The sequence below is a fragment of the Rhinatrema bivittatum genome, chromosome 2 (genome assembly GCF_901001135.1).
Source record: "Rhinatrema bivittatum chromosome 2, aRhiBiv1.1, whole genome shotgun sequence".
In the NCBI taxonomy this organism is placed as follows: Eukaryota; Metazoa; Chordata; class Amphibia; order Gymnophiona; family Rhinatrematidae; genus Rhinatrema; species Rhinatrema bivittatum.
In genome coordinates, this window is record NC_042616.1 from 357,156,268 (window position 1) to 357,173,698 (window position 17,431).

The 17,431-nt window shown below is 43.4% G+C and overlaps 1 protein-coding gene across 3 annotated transcripts in view; it reads right to left on the reverse strand.

The window, feature by feature from the left end:
* SLC12A7 (solute carrier family 12 member 7) overlaps positions 1-17,431 on the reverse strand; it is a 485,337-nt gene that overhangs the window by 319,128 nt on the left and 148,778 nt on the right. The window lies entirely within an intron of this gene.

Below are 17,431 nucleotides of genomic sequence, written 5' to 3' on the forward strand. Positions count from 1 at the left end.
TACTCACAATTTGGCCGCGTTAGTCCAACCTGTGATTCACTATCCCTTTTAACCCATCCTTACCGCTTCTTTAAATCAACGGGTAACCATTTCTGTCCGCGACATGTATATGAGATGTAAACGATCGGATTAGCTATTCCCTCCCATACAGTAACGTGCGCCCCGATTATCGCTTTTTAAACCTGCAGTTTTGCCACGCGTTTAACCTGCTAATTTACCGCCTACCCTTACCCCTGCATTAGAGGCAGGGGTAAGGGTAGGCGGCAAACTTTCCCCCAGCCCCCACTCACCTGCCCTGGCCGCGTCCATGGGTGCTGGTCTCCGGGGCAGCCCCAGTCCTCTCTCCCCTCCTCCCGAAGCAACTTTAACCAAAAGAAAACCTAAAAACCTAAAATCCCCTCCTCCCGAAGCAAGGCGCAGGGTGAAAAGTGACTCGACATGTAAAATTGACGGGCCCCAAGCCAGCGAAGCGTATGAACGTACACCGTGACGTCACGCACGCCCGTTCATGTGCTTTCGCTGGCTTGAGCGCCCGTGCACTACGGGCATGCGTTCGTCCATCTTCGCCGGCGGGGGCCACTGTAAGCCACTTTCGCCACTGGCTGCCCCCGGCAGCCAGGGAAGCCGCAGTGCGCGCTTCCAGAGGAGGGCAGAGAGGGCTGAAAGAAAGAAAAAGTTAGTTTACTTTGGTTACACTTATTCACAATACTTTACATGTCGAGTCGCTTTTCGCCTGCCTTGCTTCAGGAGGAGGGGATTTTAGGGTTTTAGGTTTTCTTTGGTTAAAGTTGGGATCCACTTCCTGGTACCTGTCATTTCAAATGTCATTTGAAATGACAGGTACCAGCGCACCCAGGATACTGTATAGGCGCTGTATAGCGCCTATACAGTAAAATGGATTGCGCTTCATAGACGCGCGTTGGACGCGGCTTGCATTTGCATGCCATTTAAATAGAGTATCGAGCGGTATGCGATCCGAACTGTGCGTGCGGCAAACGCAGGTGCGCCCGGCCCTAACGTACCTCTTTCTACCGCACCTTACTGTATCGGCCTGAAAATGAGGAGAGGATGGAGAGCTGGGGGAAAACAACAAGGTCTGACAGCAAGACAGGGAGAACAAAAAATGACTTCCCTCAGTGTTTGATTATCTGGTCTCTTGCCTTTTAAAAGTGCAAACATGAGGCCCCTCTTAAAAAAAAGCTAAGTCTAGAGGTGTGTCTCTGCTAATTATCACCCCATTTCCAACCTTCCTGCAGTGGTTTGGCAGAGGCATAGGGAGGGTTCTCTGGTGCCCAGGGGCCAATGCATTTGTGTTGCCCTCCCCTACATTCCCCAATCTTCCTTGTAGAAATGATTAAGTGCAAGAAAGTCACTCTAATATAAACCCCAAAAAAGAAAAGATAGTGAAGAGCCTGCAGACAGGCCGCCAACATTGCTCCTTCTCTCCATGGTACTGCAAGCAACCAAAAACATTTTCTGATAAAGAATAAGACTAAGAGTCAAGGACTGTAATGTAAAATGTATAAATTCTAACAAAATTTCCAATTTCTCCACTTCCGACCGTCAGGAGAAATAAAAAGAAAAACCATTCTAAATGTGTCCTTTTTTCCAAACCTGCACACATCAATAAAGCCTCATTACAGCACTCTGTCTGTCCCCTCACCAAATACAGAACACTGAACAACAAATTAGGAAGAGAAACATGGAGACAAAAGCTGAACTGGAAACCCAAAAAGCAAAACTCTGCCTGAGGTATAACACCACAGAAATAAAAACATTTGTATTTTTCCCTGTACTATAAAAATATTGAAATATTCAGATGAACATTTCTCAAAAATGACACAGAGAAAATAAAAATGTTCCCATTTTCCATGACAGATAAACAGAAGTAAAAAGTCTCACTCTCATACCCTCCTAGGCCCTAGCAATCTTGCTCCCCAGCCCCATCTCCCCTCCCAGACCTCTCAGCGAGATTCATGTGCAGTGGAATAATGCATAAACAGAAACATCAGCATTCCTCATAAAACAAAGTCAAGAAATATAAATGCATCATAATAATAAACCACACTAATAAAAAAACAATTTAAAAAAAGATGATGAATAGACTATATAATAAATAAAGGTAAACAACTTTAAACATTTCCCAAAAATCAATTAAATAATTAAAAATAGAAGACATATTAAATAACATCCAATAATTAAAACTAATAAGTAAAAAAATGTTCCTCAGTCTATACCTAGGAATTTTGATTTCCAGTCACCCCAAGACTGTCGTGGATTCGTGGGAGAAGGTAGAGGGCAGGAGAGGAGGGAACAAACAAACTTTCTCCTCTGTCATATATACACACTTTCATTCAAACACACACACACCCCCTCTACCCTGTCCTTCTCACTCTCTTCTTCCATGTTCTCACTTCTCCTTCCCCCTCTTTCCTTCCCTTTCACTCACCTCTTAGTCACTCAACACCCTTTCCCTCACTCTCCCCTCCCCTCCCTCTCAGTCACTCACCACCTCACCCCCTTCCTCTCTGTTACAACCTGCCATATGATTTTCACCCCCCTCACCATCCAGGTGGCTCTGTTCTTCTTCCTACTGGAAGGAAGCCCACTGGCATGTCGCCTGGCTCTCAAATGCACAGGCTCTCACATACACACACAAATTTCCTTTCTCACATGCATACATACATACTCCCTCTTCTCTTATAAACGCAGGCTATCACACACATGCATACAAGCTCCCTCTCTCATAAACACACACACACACACACCTTCCTCCCTCTCTCTCGGTCCTCTGCCTCTCATGGAATCTAAGGGGGAAGAGATGGTATTCTGACAGTCTCCTTACTAAGGCTGCCAATGAATTTGGGTGCACCAGTGGAGAAGCAACCTCTTGATTTTGGTGCCAGCCACCGGAGGTTGAGGTGTGCGGCCCACAGCATTTTTTCGATTGTGGCCAGCGGGTGAGTTAGAATGCACCAGCGGCTCAAAGGACCTCTTTTTTCATCACTAAGTGATGGGGTCTGTAGTGGCCTAAATGGAATTTTCCTTCTTTGTGGCCCAGTAGCCGCCAGAAGTTCCATGCACCCTGCTCTGCTTCATTAGGCATGCAGCCCTGTGACCTTTTCATCCAGGCCTGCTTCTGCAGCAAGGCCCAGAGTTTTCAGCTGAAAAGAAAAATCTAATTAAGGCCCCCTGGGTACTTCCTACAGTCCAGCGTCCAGGTCCTTAGCCCCCCTCGCCATGCCACTGGGTGAATTTATAGTCATGCACCAGGTTGCATGGTTTTCTGGAGAAAACTCTGTTGCATTATCTGGTTCAATCAGTGTTTAAATCTTGTTTTAGCATGGAGACCATGCTGCTCTCGTTAGTCCTGATATAATAAGCCCTGCATTAAGACTGTGCAGTGAGGAAAGGAGGGGGAGGAGCTAAGATAGCAGCATGAGTGTGCCACAGGCTCCGGCATCCTGTATTTCCTCGTTCACCGCTTGTTACCTTGTTGTAATGCCTTTGAAAAGGAAGAGAAAGATGAGAATCTTTCTTTCCGAGACCTCCCCTCTCCTGTGTCAGTGAACCATCATGGAATCCATGGCTTCTGTTGCAGAAGCTATGGAATTCCCAAGTGCAATACCGTCGGTGAATGCCACTATGGCCCAGGGAAGAGGTATCGCTTAGCCCCGCTGAAAATCGATTACCTCTGGTGCTACAGAGTTCTCCTGTTGTGATGATTATGGTGCAGGATGAGGGCATCATCACAAATGCGTCGGTACCGGAGGGAACCACTGCACAAGATGGGTCTAGGGAATTTGCAGTGCTTGCAGAATAGGGTGATGTGCCAGTGTTTTTCCAATCTGCTCAGGCACATGAGGTTCATCTGGTGAATGCTGAGAAAAGCTCTCTTTCTGTATATGGAGGTGCTGTTATGTAAATAGTGGTTTCGACCCCTGCCATCCCTTTGTTCCGCCTGTAAAACTAGCGGTGGTATCTCTTGAGGCTATCTGGGCTGTTTCTTTTACTACTTGCACAGCCAAGGTAAATAAAAGCAAGTTTGCTTACCGTAAACGATGTTTCCGTAGATAGCAGGATGAATTAGCCATGCTGTCATGGGATCTGTCAATCAGGCCTGGGAGGCGGAGCTTGTCAAAGCAGAGAACAGAGCTTTGCTCTCTGCGGCTGCGCGTGTGTTCCCGCGCAGGAAAGTAACAGAATCTCCTCAGTCTGTGATTAAGCTGTAGTGTAGTCGAAGACCTGGTGATTACCAGGGAGGAGGGTGGGTCAGCATGGCTAATTCATTCTGCTATCTACGGAAACATCGTTTACGGTAAGCAAACTTGCTTTTTCCCATCGATAGCAGGGCTGAATTAGCCATGCTGTCATGGGAGTCCAAAGCTCCCGATCACGTCATTTATGGCATATATGGTTGAACGTGATCTTTGACAGTGTGGCAGTCACCGTGGACAGGAGGATAGAGATTGCAGTATTGCTTATCCTATCTTTGCATCCGTGGCTGCTTGCTGGTCAAGGCAGTAATGAGATGTGAAGGTATGCAGTGATGACCATGTAGCTGCCTTGCAAATGTCTATGGGTTGCACATTCTTCAGGTGTGCTAAGGATGTTGCTACTGCTCTGACTTGGTGAGCTTTAGGAGTAGACTGTAAATGTAAATTCTGTTTGTCGTAGCAGAATTTGATGCACTGTGCTATCCAACTGGAGATGGTGCGTTTAGCCACTGGCAGTCCAGGTGCCTTCGGGTCGTAGGAAACAAAGAGTTGAGAAACCCGGGAGTCTGAGTTCGTTCTTTCTTTGTAGTGTGTTAACGCTCTTTTGCAATCCAGTGTGTGCAGTAGTTTTTCCCTATCGTTTGCATGAGGTTTAGGGAAAAAAGTTGGTAATTCCATTGTCTGATTGAGATGGAATGGGGTAACTACTTTCGGTAGGAAGGATGGGTGAGTTCGTAGAACTACCTTCTGTTGATGAAATTGCAAGTATGGAGGATAATGGACTAAAGCTTGTAACTCACTAACTCTTCGTGCTGATGTTACTGCAACCAGGAATACCACCTTCCAAGTGAGGTATTTAATGTGTGCTGAGTCCATGGGTTCAAATGGGAAAAGCATTAGCTGTTCCAGAACTATGTTGAGTTTCCATGGAACTGGAGGTTTGGATACCGGAGGACGAATGTGTGTTAACCCTTTTATGAAACGAGTCAGTAATGGGTGATTGGATATAGGAATGTCATTGATTGGTCTATGATAGGCGCCTATGGTGCTGAGGTGAACTCTGATGGATGATGTTGCTAGACCAGCTACATATAGAGTATGAAGATAATCAATGAGCAATTCCGGGGAACAGTCCAATGGTGGTACACCTTTGGAAATGCACCAGTCAGAGTAGCATTTCCATTTATAGCTATAATTTTTCCTGGTTGAGAGTTTCCTTGATTGTAACAAAATGAATTGTGCTGAAGTGGAGACTCCTTGTTCTGTCAGAAGGAGCCTTTCAATCTCCAAGCTGTCAAGTGTAGAGATGAATGCAGCGGGTGTAGTAGTATTCCTTGATCTTGACTGAGAAGATCTTAACGATTCGGTAATAGAATTGGATCCTTGATGGATAGTCGAAGTAGGAAACTCTACCATGGTTGCCTCGGCCATGCCGGGGCTATGAGTATCAGTTGAGCCTTGTCCGCTATGCACTTCTGAATTGTTCTTGTTATGAGAGGTATGGGAGGAAAGGCATAGAGAAGGCCTGTCGTCCACGGAATGAGAAAGGCATCTTGAGCGATCCTGAATTGGCTGGGTCTTATCGAGCAGAATTTGGGAACTTGAGAATTGATCTCTGTTGCAAAGAGATCTATGGAAGGTGTCCCCCACTGCAGAAATATGTCCTGGAGTACTTCTGTATTGAGAGTCCATTTGTGGGGATGAAAGATGCGGCTTAGTCTGTCCGCTCTTGTGTTTGCAATTCCAAGGTAGGTAAGTTGCTTGTAGATGTATGCAATTTTTGTGAGGCATGTTTCGAAGATTGTCAGGGTCTCTTTGCAGAGGGACCATGAACCGGACCCTCCTTGTTTGTTGATGTAAAACATCACTACCTGGTTGTCTGTGTAGATCATGACCCTGCGTCCCTTCAGGTGGTCTTGGAAGACTCGCAATGCGTTGCGAATCGCTCTGAGTTCCAATAGATTTATTTGTAGATTTTGTTCTGAGAGTGTCCATAACCCTTGGTTTCGTAATCTCAAGGTGTGCACCCCATCCCTTGTGAGACGCATCTGTGGTTAGAACTGCATTGTGAGGAGGGGGGCTGAATCAATGCTCCCTTGGACAAGGGGAGTCTAGGAGCCACCATGCTATAATCTTTTTTCTTTTCATTTCTGCGGTCAAGCGATACCTTCTGCGTCAATGGTTGTGAATGCTGTTTCCATTGGCGCTTTAGACCCCATTGTAGGCGTCTCATGTGTAGCCTGGGTGTTGGGAACCATGAAGTTCGCCGCTTGCCATGTGGCCCAGAATTACCAAGACTTGTCTCGCTGACGGCCTCTGAGTATGTTTCAAGGTATGTAGAAGTTGACGGAAATGTGATATTCTGGTCGACTGGGAGGTATGCTCTGTTGCACGTAGTGGTCCCAGGCATGCGCCTATGAACTGTAACTGCTGTGTTGATTGTAGGTGTGATTTCTGAAAATTTATCACCAACCCTTAAATCCTTAAAACGTGGTGTTGAACAAGCCTTTTAATCATGATTTCTATCTATCCTTAAAATCAACATTCCCATTTTATTTTTCCCAATTTCCTTTACCACCTGATCTATGTTCTTTACTCTCACCTATTATGCGTAGCTTAATTCATTAATTGTACATCTACCACACTTTATTGATACTGCGTAACTCTTGAAGATTAATGTATTATGGTTATTATAGTTAATGAAGTTAGCAAACTACCAGTTAATTCCATTATCTTTATTTATAAAACCTGTTACTGTTAAATGTAAAACCTGTTCTGATATTTGTTATGCTACAATATCTGTTATCTGTAAAGCCTGTTGCTTAATTATTGTTTCCCTGTAAACCGAAGTGATGTATAACTATACGTACCTCGGTATAGAAGAATCTATAAATAAATAAATAAATAAATAAACCCTAGTTCTTGCAAGCAGTGTATCACCCGATTGAGGTGATCCTGTAAGATGTTCGGAGTTGAGGCGATTATGAGCCAATCGTCCAGATATGGAAAGATGGTTATACCTTGTTTCCCTGAGATGAGCACCACCACTATCATGCATTTGGTGAAAACTCTGGGTGCAGCCGAAAGGCCAAAGGGAAGAACTTTGTACTGGTAGTGTTGATGTCTGTAGCGAAAGCACAGGTAACGCCACGATGAAGGATGGATTGGAATGGTGCGTGTAAGCATCCTTCAGATCGATGGAGCACATCCAATTGTTGGTTTGAATGAGAGGAAGAATTGACTTCAACGATACCATTTTGAATTTCTCCTTGATGAGAAATTTGTTCAACTCCCTTAGGTCTAGTATTGGGCGAAGGTCCCAGACTTCTTTGGTATGAGGAAGTACGGGGAATAAAATGCTGCTAAATTGGGGATGTGGGTGGAGTTGTCGAATTGCTTGTTGTTTGAGAAGCAAAGCAATTTCTTCCCCCAGTTGAGGATAGGAATTGTGTGTTTTGAGTGTGGAAAGATGGGGCAAGATGGGGTTTTGTGAAAAATTGGAGTTGGTACCTTGATGTACTATCTCCAAAACCCACTGATCTGATGTTATTGTTTCCCCAGTTTTCCAGGCAAGCACGAATTCTGCCTGGAGGAGCTTGATGTTGTGGTGGCGGGCTGAGTAACTAAAAAGATGAGGTCGCTTTTGCTGTAGTAGTAGGCTGTTGTGCCTGCTGTCTTTAGTTTACGTGGTTTACCTTCTTCGTTGATTTGCGGTATTGGTTTGTGGAGCAGGACGCTGGTAGGTAGGGTATGGCTGGTTACGAAACGTTTGATAAGCTCTATAGGGTCGTCTGGTATAAGGCTGTCTAAGAGTAGATGCCACATAATGACGTGCAGTCGAGTAAATAGGATTCGATATTAGAGATTGTACTGCTAGAGCTTCCTCCTTTAATTTAGTTACTGCATCCTGGAACTTTTCTCTGAACAGGTTATCTCCTGTGCATGGGAGGTTTGTTAGTTTCTCATGCAAGTCATCCCGTATGGAACTTGAATGTAACCATGCTAGTCTACGGGCTGCAATAGCTGCTGCAGATGCCCTAGATGATGTTTCATGTGCCTCATAGATTGACCTCAAGAGATGTCTAGAACATTCTTCCATGTCATGAAGAGGCTGAGGTATCTGTTCAGCTACTGATGAATGTATACCTTTCATAGCTTGCATACACTCATATAGATATTGTACCATATAGAACTGATGTTGCATAATTCTTGCAGTTAACATCGAGTTATGGTATATTTTCCTGCCAAACTCATCCAGATATTTGTTGTCTTTCCCCAGTGGGAAAGTAGTGTGGAACTTTGTTTTCCTGAACCTTTGCATCGCCGATTCTACTACAATTGATGCGTGAGGTAATTGTGGTAGAGTGTATAGTGATGCTTTTTTCATACAAAATTTCATGTCCGTTTTCCTGGAAACAGCTGCAGTTGTATAAGGCGCTTCCCAGGATTTTTGTAAGACTGAATGCAGGATCTCTTGTGGTGGAAGAGATGTTGGTTCCACCTGAGTATCAAATATCTTTAGAAGTCCAAGGGTTTCCGCCCTAGGGTCTGTTTCTTTTTGGACCTCTAGGTGTAAAATGGTACCCATTGTTTCTATGAATTTTGGGTATGTAAGGTCTTCAGGAGGGGAATACGGCTCCTGTAGTTGGTCCTGCGTATCTGACAGACATCCCCCCGATGATGATGGGGATGTTTGTACTGAAGGAGAATCAAAAGATGTATCCTGTATATGAGTTGGCGAGGCTGGTTGGTTTATCCTGGGAGATGTCGGTGGTTCTGCCGACTGCTCTTCATTAGACTGTGCTTTATGTTTTGTAGCATTGTCCTCAGAAGTATTAGTCATTTTAAATGATGATTGAAGCGTGTCGTAAAATCCTGCTAGAGACTGAGACAATTGAAAAAATGCTTCTCTTGTATGTGAGGGCATTATCATACGATTGTCTTGTTGTTGTGAGATAATTGTTGGAGGTGAAGTTGTAGGAACTTCCCTATCTCTCTGAGTCTTATTGACTGGAGTATTTCTTAAGTTTTCCGAATCTGAAGAAGTGGTAGAGGAAAGAATTTGTACCACTTCCCTTAATGAGCCGGTGGTAGATGGAACTTTATGAGATGATTTAGAAGTCGAAGGACTCATCGCCCATGTAGCACTCCTCTTTTTTAATCTTTTAGAATGGGAGTGATTTGAGTACTCATGATAGTCCTCAGATGACGACTCAGTATCTGTGAATTCAGCGTCAGAAGAAGAGCTGTGTGAAGGGTATCGTTTTCTCTTCAACCTTCTCTTTAATTTTTGAGGCGAATAATTTTGATTTCTGCGCGCAGATTTTGATCTATGCGCTGATTCAGATTTATGCGCGGATATGTGTTTACGCGCAGATGTAGAGGTATGCGCAGGTATGCGCATATGAGCGACTGTAGACTTATGCGCGATTGAATATCTGTGCGCGGAAGTAGAACTGTGCGCGGTTGTAGTTTTATGCGCATATTTCTTTGATCCCGAGCGCACAGGGTTTGTCGGCGCCGTGCGCATACGTTTTCTTACCATCGGCGCCGTGCGCACAGGTGTTTCCGGCGCCGTGCGCGCATGTGTTTCTGGCGCCGTGCGCATAACTGGTTGGCGCGGTGGTTTCTTCTGCGCCGTGCGCGCCGGAAGCGCTAAGTTACGCGCAGACTCTGTTTTCGGCGCCGGTATATGCGCAGAAGTCGTCGGCGCCGAGGTCTCCTTCTCCGATGAGCTATGTTGCGGCTCTTTAGGCACTGAGGATATCTGAGAATCCATTGGCCTTCATCTTTTTGGCTTTCCATTACCTCCTAGAATGGAGGATTTAGGATCTGACGAGAAAGTTTTCTTTTTTGTTGGAGCCGAAGAAGTTAACGGGCCAGGCGATGAATGAGCCTCCGACGGATCGCGTGAGGCAAAAAGTTCCTGAAGCCTATAGGCCCTTTGTTTTAAAGCTCTTGGTGACATTTTCGAGCAAAACTCACAATTTTCTGTGTGGTGATGTGGTCCAAGACATTGATAACATCGATCGTGTCTGTCCGTGATAGACATTCTTTTTCCACAGCGACAGGGTTTAAATCCCGGTTTTGACATTTTATTTCTGTTTTTAACCGAGGAGAAAAACAGCTCCGCGTGCGATCCCGCTCGCGGAAAAAACAGACTGAGGAGATTATGTTACTTTCCTGCGCGGGAACACACGCGCAGCCGCAGAGAGCAAAACTCTGTTCTCTGCTTTGACAAGCTCCGCCTCCCGGGCCTGATTGACAGATCCCATGACAGCATGGCTAATTCAGCCCTGCTATCGACGGGAAAAAATATCTACTAAATGTGAAGTTTTCTCTCAAGATACCATTTCTCAGTATTAACTTCATTCACGGAAAGTTGATGTCTTGGAAGCTGATGTTAAACAAACACAGTCTGTTAATCATGCTTTAATTAAGGAATGTGACTGTTTGCCGAGAAGAGTGGAATTTATTGAAAACAACTTGAGACATTTAAATTTAAGGTTCTTATATTTTCCATTTAGTTAGCGAGCCATCTTCTGTGACTTTGCAACATTACTTAATGGAAATATTGGCTATTTGGTCTGACAAGTTCTCTCCATTTAATAAAGTATATTTTATGCCATTTCGTTCTTCTTCTAGGCAGGTGGGGGGTGCTCAATCCACATTAGATTTTCAAAATGTGATGACTTTTTTGGAAAGTTCTTCTCATAAAATTTTTGAAAAGTCTTCTTTGTTGGTTTCCTTTATAGGTGAACAAAATGTTAATTTTGTTATGAGAAGTTTAAAAAAAAACCAAAACTGAATGTTGCTTTTTTTGGGCAGTCAGCCTATTTCTGGATCTAGCTAGGATAACTCAAGAGAGACGGAAATGCTTCCTGGCTCTCCATCAAGTGGTCAGGGCAATTGCTTCATTTGTACTGCGATACACATGGAAATGTATTATAAAGTATAGAGCAGACAGTTATTTATTTATTTATTTGAAATCTTTTCTATACTGTCGTTAAGCGGGTGCCATCACAACGGTTCACAATAAGGCACAAAAACTATGTTGAGTAAAGTGTCTAGGATTCTAACTCTTAAACAGGTGCCATCCAAAATACTGTAACATTATATCATAATAAATACTATTTGGTGAGTGTTATAAGTCAAGTCTAGTTATATTTTCTTTGAACCTGAACGACTTCATATTATTTTTTTAGATTCCAGATGAATTAGTGATCCTTCAGAGAAGCAACTGGAGCAAGATTAGATTATTAATTGTATTAAATGCAGACAATCTCATACTAATATTGTTTCTTCTAGATGTTTTCTTTATTCTCCTCATATACTGCTTCCTTCTCCTTTAAATTGAGGTCTATAATTAAGATCTGATACATATTTTGTAATTTTTTGTATGTTAAATAATAGTGAGTGATATATTTGGTTTTCTTTTTTGAGATCTCTGCAATTTTATTTATTTATTTATGAACTTTTATTTACCGACATTCGAGGAGCACATCATGCCGGTTTACAATGAACTGAATATAGGAAAATTACATTGAACAGGAAAGGGGGGGAAGGCGAGAAAAGAGAAGAGGAGGGGAAGGGAGAGAGATGCTAAGTGAGAAAATAGGAGAGCAGAATGGAAGAGCAGCAGAGAACCAATTTAGGAAGTCAGAAAGATCATAAAAAACTGATAACAGCAGAAACTATATACATAATATACCTGTAGTGATTAAATGCAGTTTTACAAGGATACGAAATTGAAACTGAGGATACGAAATTAAAACTGGGAAAGCAGAATCTATATAACTAATATACCTGTAATGACTAGAAGCAGTTATACAAGGATATGAAATTAAAATGCAGTTATGCAAGGATACGAAATTAAAATGCAGTTATACAGGGTACAATTAAAATGCAATTATACAAGGATACAAAATTAAAATTCAATTACGGTGGACTCTGGTGGGGAGGAATGGGCTACAAGGAACAGGAAAGAGGACCAGGAGGTGCAGGGATACAAGGAGGCTAGGGCAGGTAAGTACAGGATAGTGTAACTGTCTAGGTTTGGTTAGCATCAGGGTACGCCTGCTTGAAGAGCCATGTCTTGAGTCCTTTTTTAAACTTGTATGAGGATGGCTCTAGACGGAGAAAGGTGGGGAGTAAGTTCCAGAGAGAGGTGCCAGCGATAGAAAAGGCTCTTTCTCTGGTGAGGGCAAGGTGAGCGGTTTTGAGAGATGGGGTGTGAAAGGTGCCAGCAAGGGCAGTTCTGGTGGGGCGCTCAGTGGAACGGAAACGTGACATTTCCTCTAGCCAGGGGAGATTATGTTTGTACAATGAGCTGTGTAGGATGGTAAGGGTTTTGTATTGAATACGGAAGGTAATGGGCAGCCAGTGCAGATCCTTTAATATGGGGGTGATGTGGTCCCTTCTACGGGTATTGGTTATGACCCTGGCCATGGCGTTTTGCAGAATCTGGAGGGGTTTGATCGTGGAGACGGGAAGGTCCAGGAGGAGGGAGTTACAGTAGTCCAGTTTAGTGAGCATGGTTGAGTGTGGAGGAGGGGTTTAAGTTTTTTGAGGTTATTTAATTTGTAGAAGCCCCCTTTTTAGAAGGGATTTGATGTGGGGTTTGTAATTAAGGTGTTGATCTATGAGGACACCTAGGTCTCTTACGGATTGCAGCGGGGTGTGGGGTGTAGCTGTGTTATGCAGGGTAGGATGGGAAATATGGTCCGGGTGATTGGAGATAATGAAGAGTTCTGTTTTTGATGCATTTAGAGCTAGGTGGAGGTTAGATAGCAAAGAGTTGATAGAGGCGAGGCATGATTCCCAGAATTGCATGAATTCATTGAGGGATTTTTGTATGGGGATGAGGATCTGCACATCGTCTGTGTATAAGAAGAATTTCAGGCCTAGGTCGGAGAGCAGATGGCATAGAGGCAGGAGATAAATATTGAAGAGGGTGGAGGATAGGGAGGATCCTTGAGGGATGCCTTGTGTAATGGGGATGCATGAGGATCCATACTTATCAATTTTTACTAAGTATTCTCTATGGTTGAGATATGAAGAGAACCAGGAAAGAACTGTGTCAAATACCTCTCTGCTAAGCGGGTAATTAGGATTTGATGGTTGACAATGTTGCAATGTTGTTGAGCAAAGATGATTCTTTGTATATGATTAAAAAATTTAATATAAAGTTTAAAGAAATATAGACTGTTAGTCCTGGGGGAATTCTGCACTACTGTGGAGCGCAGAATTCCCCTCAAATGACTAATGTAAAATGTTATAAAGTTCAATGCAAAATGTTACAAAGTTCAATGCAAAATGTTACAAAGCTCAATGTAAAATGTTAAAAGGTTCAATCTTAAAGGTCACAATGTTCCAATGTAAAACAGAAGTCTATAGAAATAGACTCCTCTGTTACACTATAAACTGGTGTGATATGTCTGATGAACATTGGTATAGAAAAATAAATAAATAAATAGATAGAGAGGAGAGGTTGAGGGTCCTAAATATGTATACTCTGGAAGAGAGGAGGTGCAGGGGAGAAATGATACAGACCTTCAGATACCTGAAAGGTTTTAATGATTCACAATTATCGACAAACCATTTTTGTTGAAAAGAAATCAGTAGAACTAGGGGTCACGAAATGAAACTTCAGAGAGGTCGACTCAGAACCAACGTCAGGAAATATTTCTTCATGGAGAGGGTGGTAGATGCATGGAATGCCCTTCTGGAGGAGGTGGTGAAGACAAAAACAGTGAAAGAATTCAAAGGGACATGGGATAAACACTGTGGATCCCTAAAGGCTGGAGGATGGAAATGAAGAAAATAGTGCATGGGGGTAACTTGCTGGTGCAGTGGTTACTACCCTTAACCAATAAGCCTTCATACTGTTGATGTAACTCCATCATTGCTTTCTGCTTCAACAGCAGGGGGAAAAGAGGAATTGAATTCAGGAAGCAACAAACAAGGACCCCAACTTTTATGGTCTGATGAAACAAATAAGCATGAGGATAACTTGCTGATGCGACTGTTACCACCCTTGACCAATAAGCCTACTTTTGATGCAACTACAACATTGTTCTCTGCGTCAATGGCAAGAGTTAATGGGGAATTGGATTCAGACAGCAATCAACAAAGGCTCTGACTTTTATGGTCTGGGAAACTGATAAGTATGGGGGTAACTTGCACGGTGCAGCAGATACTACCATATGCTTGCTGGACAGACTAAACTGACCATTTGGTCCTTTTCTGCTGTCATTTGTATGTTTCTATTAGCTAAGTACAAGTTTCCGGAACCAATTTAAATTCTTGGCCCTCACTCTTAAGGCTTTAAATGCAGATGGGCCCTTAAGGTCTGTTGGCATATTCCTTTTAGACCTCTATTTTGAAATCAGAATAGGGAGCTGTCATTTAAGTAGCTACAGAAATTCAATAATAGAAGGGAAAATTGATTATCAGCTAATTTTCTTTCCTTTAGTCTTACCAGACCAATCCAGATCGTAGGGCTTTTCTCCCCTACCAGCAGATAGAGACAAAGAATCAAAGGTTCATTATACACTACTGTACTAAAGAGATTGTGCCACCTACAGTCCTCCAGTAAACCTGTAACAAAGCTAAAATGATTATCCAACAAGAGCAGGGGACAAAAAACATTGGTGAACCCAAAACTATCTCAGTCTTCTTCACTGTGGTAGGAAACACAACCCCAAGTAACTTAATATGTTCTCATATCAAGTAATATACATAAAGTCAAAAAAAGCAGCCTTCAGAAACATTGATTGAGGTTCTGGACTGGGCTAGTAGGACTAAAAGAAAGAAAATTAACAGGTAAGAATGAATTTTCAATTCCTTATCTACCAGACCAGATTGATGGGATGTATCCAAGCCAGTCTAAACTGGGAGGGGAACTTAAAGACCTGCTTGCAAGATGCTTGACCCAAAGGCAGCTGTGGACGCCTGAACATCCAATCTGTAATGTATGGCAACTCAAAGTAGTCCAAGTTGCTGCCCTACAAATGTCTTGGGATTACATCAACTGACACTCTGCCCAAGAGGCTGCATGGACCATCATGGAGTGAGCCTTTATGCCACCTGGAGCCACTAAACCTTTGACAATGAAAGCAGAGGCAATTGCCTGCTTAATCCTTTGACAAAAGTCACCTTCAATGCCTTTCCCCTTTTCCAGCAACCACTGAATAAAACAAAGAGATGGTCTGACCAACAAAAGACATTTTTCACTTTCCAATATCGCAACAGTACCCTCGGAACATCCAGATATAGAAATCCTCATCTGAATCAGACTTCTGGAAGGAAAGCAACCTAACCGTCTGAGCCATATGAAAGGAGGAAACCATCTTAGGGATTTAAAAAAAAAAAAAAAAAAAAAAAAAAAAAAAAGAGTACCATACAAATTGACACCCAATGTTCCAAACATTTGAGGAAAGGATCCCTGCAACTTAAATACACTGCGCAGAACAAATGGCTACCAGAAAAAGCCTTTAAAATTAAATGTTTGGATTGCTTCTTTGAGAGGCTCAGAGGGAGATAAGCACAAAGCCTTTAAAACCAAATTAAGGTTCCACTGAGCCATCAATACCCTGACCAGTGGCCGCAAGTGCTATATGCCCTTTATGAACCTAAGCACATTCAAGTGTAATGCCAAGGAATCATCCTTATGCTACCCAGAAATAAGAAAGAGCCGCCACTTGAGCCTTGAGAAAATTCAGAGCCATATCCTTTCTGCAAAAAGGCAAGAATGGCTGGAATTGAAGCCAAAACCAAAAACTCTGACTTCCGATACCAAGTCTCGACTATTTTCCACACCTAGAGATAAGCAAGAAAGAAATAGCCTTCCTGGTTTAAAGTAGGGTGGTAATCACATCCTCCAACTAGTCTTTGTTTCTCAACCGTCTCCAGAAACAAGCGGCGAGACAAAAGCAATCCACACGTTCCAAGAAAATCAGATCCTAATGAAGAAGAGAGGGTATGTGGTCGAATCTTGAGGACCTTCTACCTTGAGTCTTATCAGATCAACAAACCAAGGCCTACTGGACCAATCCAAAGTTACAATGATCTCCCATCCCCGATGCCTCTCTATCCAATAAATCATTCTGTTGATCAGGGTTCAATTTGTAGACCAAAAGGAAGTAGAAATCTGGAGCCGGGGGAGAGGGCAGGGGAAGAAAGAGAAGATTGTAGCAGACCAGGTGTGACCTGCGTTAGGGAAAGGGGCCAGGGCTGGGTGTGTACTCTCTCCTAAATGCACGCTCTCATACACACAGATGCAAAAACATTCTTCTTCCTACGTCGCAGTGATTCTTCATCTGTCCTCAACCCTCAGCCATTCTTCATCTACCAGAGCTTAATATGCGCTGGTGGGTGAAGGATAACTGGGAGTTGCTGGGGACTGTAGATGGAGGGTTACTGAGGTAAGAAGGAGGGTAGAGAGAATGGGGCTCTCTCTACCCTTCCCCTCCTCCTTTCTGCTCTGGTGATCCTAATTCTCCATCATAAACCCCTCCCCCCAATCCCTCAAGATTTCTCCAGTGGTCATCTTTTCCCAGTGAACCTAGAGTCTATAAACCTCATCCCAATCCCTGATAGTCTTCAAGCTCCCCCACCCCAATGATCACTAATTCCCCCCTCTCCAGAAAATTATCCGCTCCAAAAACTGTCCTCCTCATACTCCTTTGCCAGTAAGGCAGCCACATAGGCCTCCTCTTCAAGCCAAAATCCGCTAACTATCCTCTGCCTTGAAGTTAGGGGAAGACTGCTATGTACCAACCGATATCCTCAGAAAGGAATTCAAAAGTACATCCAGCTCTTTACCTCCTTGAGGACAGAAGTAAGGGAACAGCACTACATACTCTCCTCGCTCACTCTTTCTTCTTTCCTTCCCCCCACCACACACTCCTATCTTTTTCCCTCCTTTCATCCACTCTTTCCCTGCCTCCTCCAAACCCTTCACTCTTTTGCCCCTTTCCAAACCACCTCACTCACATGCTCTCTGTTCCTTCTGATTTCTTCACTTTCTTTGCCACCCCCACATCCACTCACTAATTCTTGCCCTTCTTCCCAATCCCTTCATTCACTTCCCCCCCCGGACTAGATTTAGGCATAGGCAAAAGAGGCAAATGACTAGGGCGCCAAATTCTGAAGGCACACAAAAACAGGGACTACCATGCTGCTGTTTCATTTCCAGGGGTGACATCCCCCAC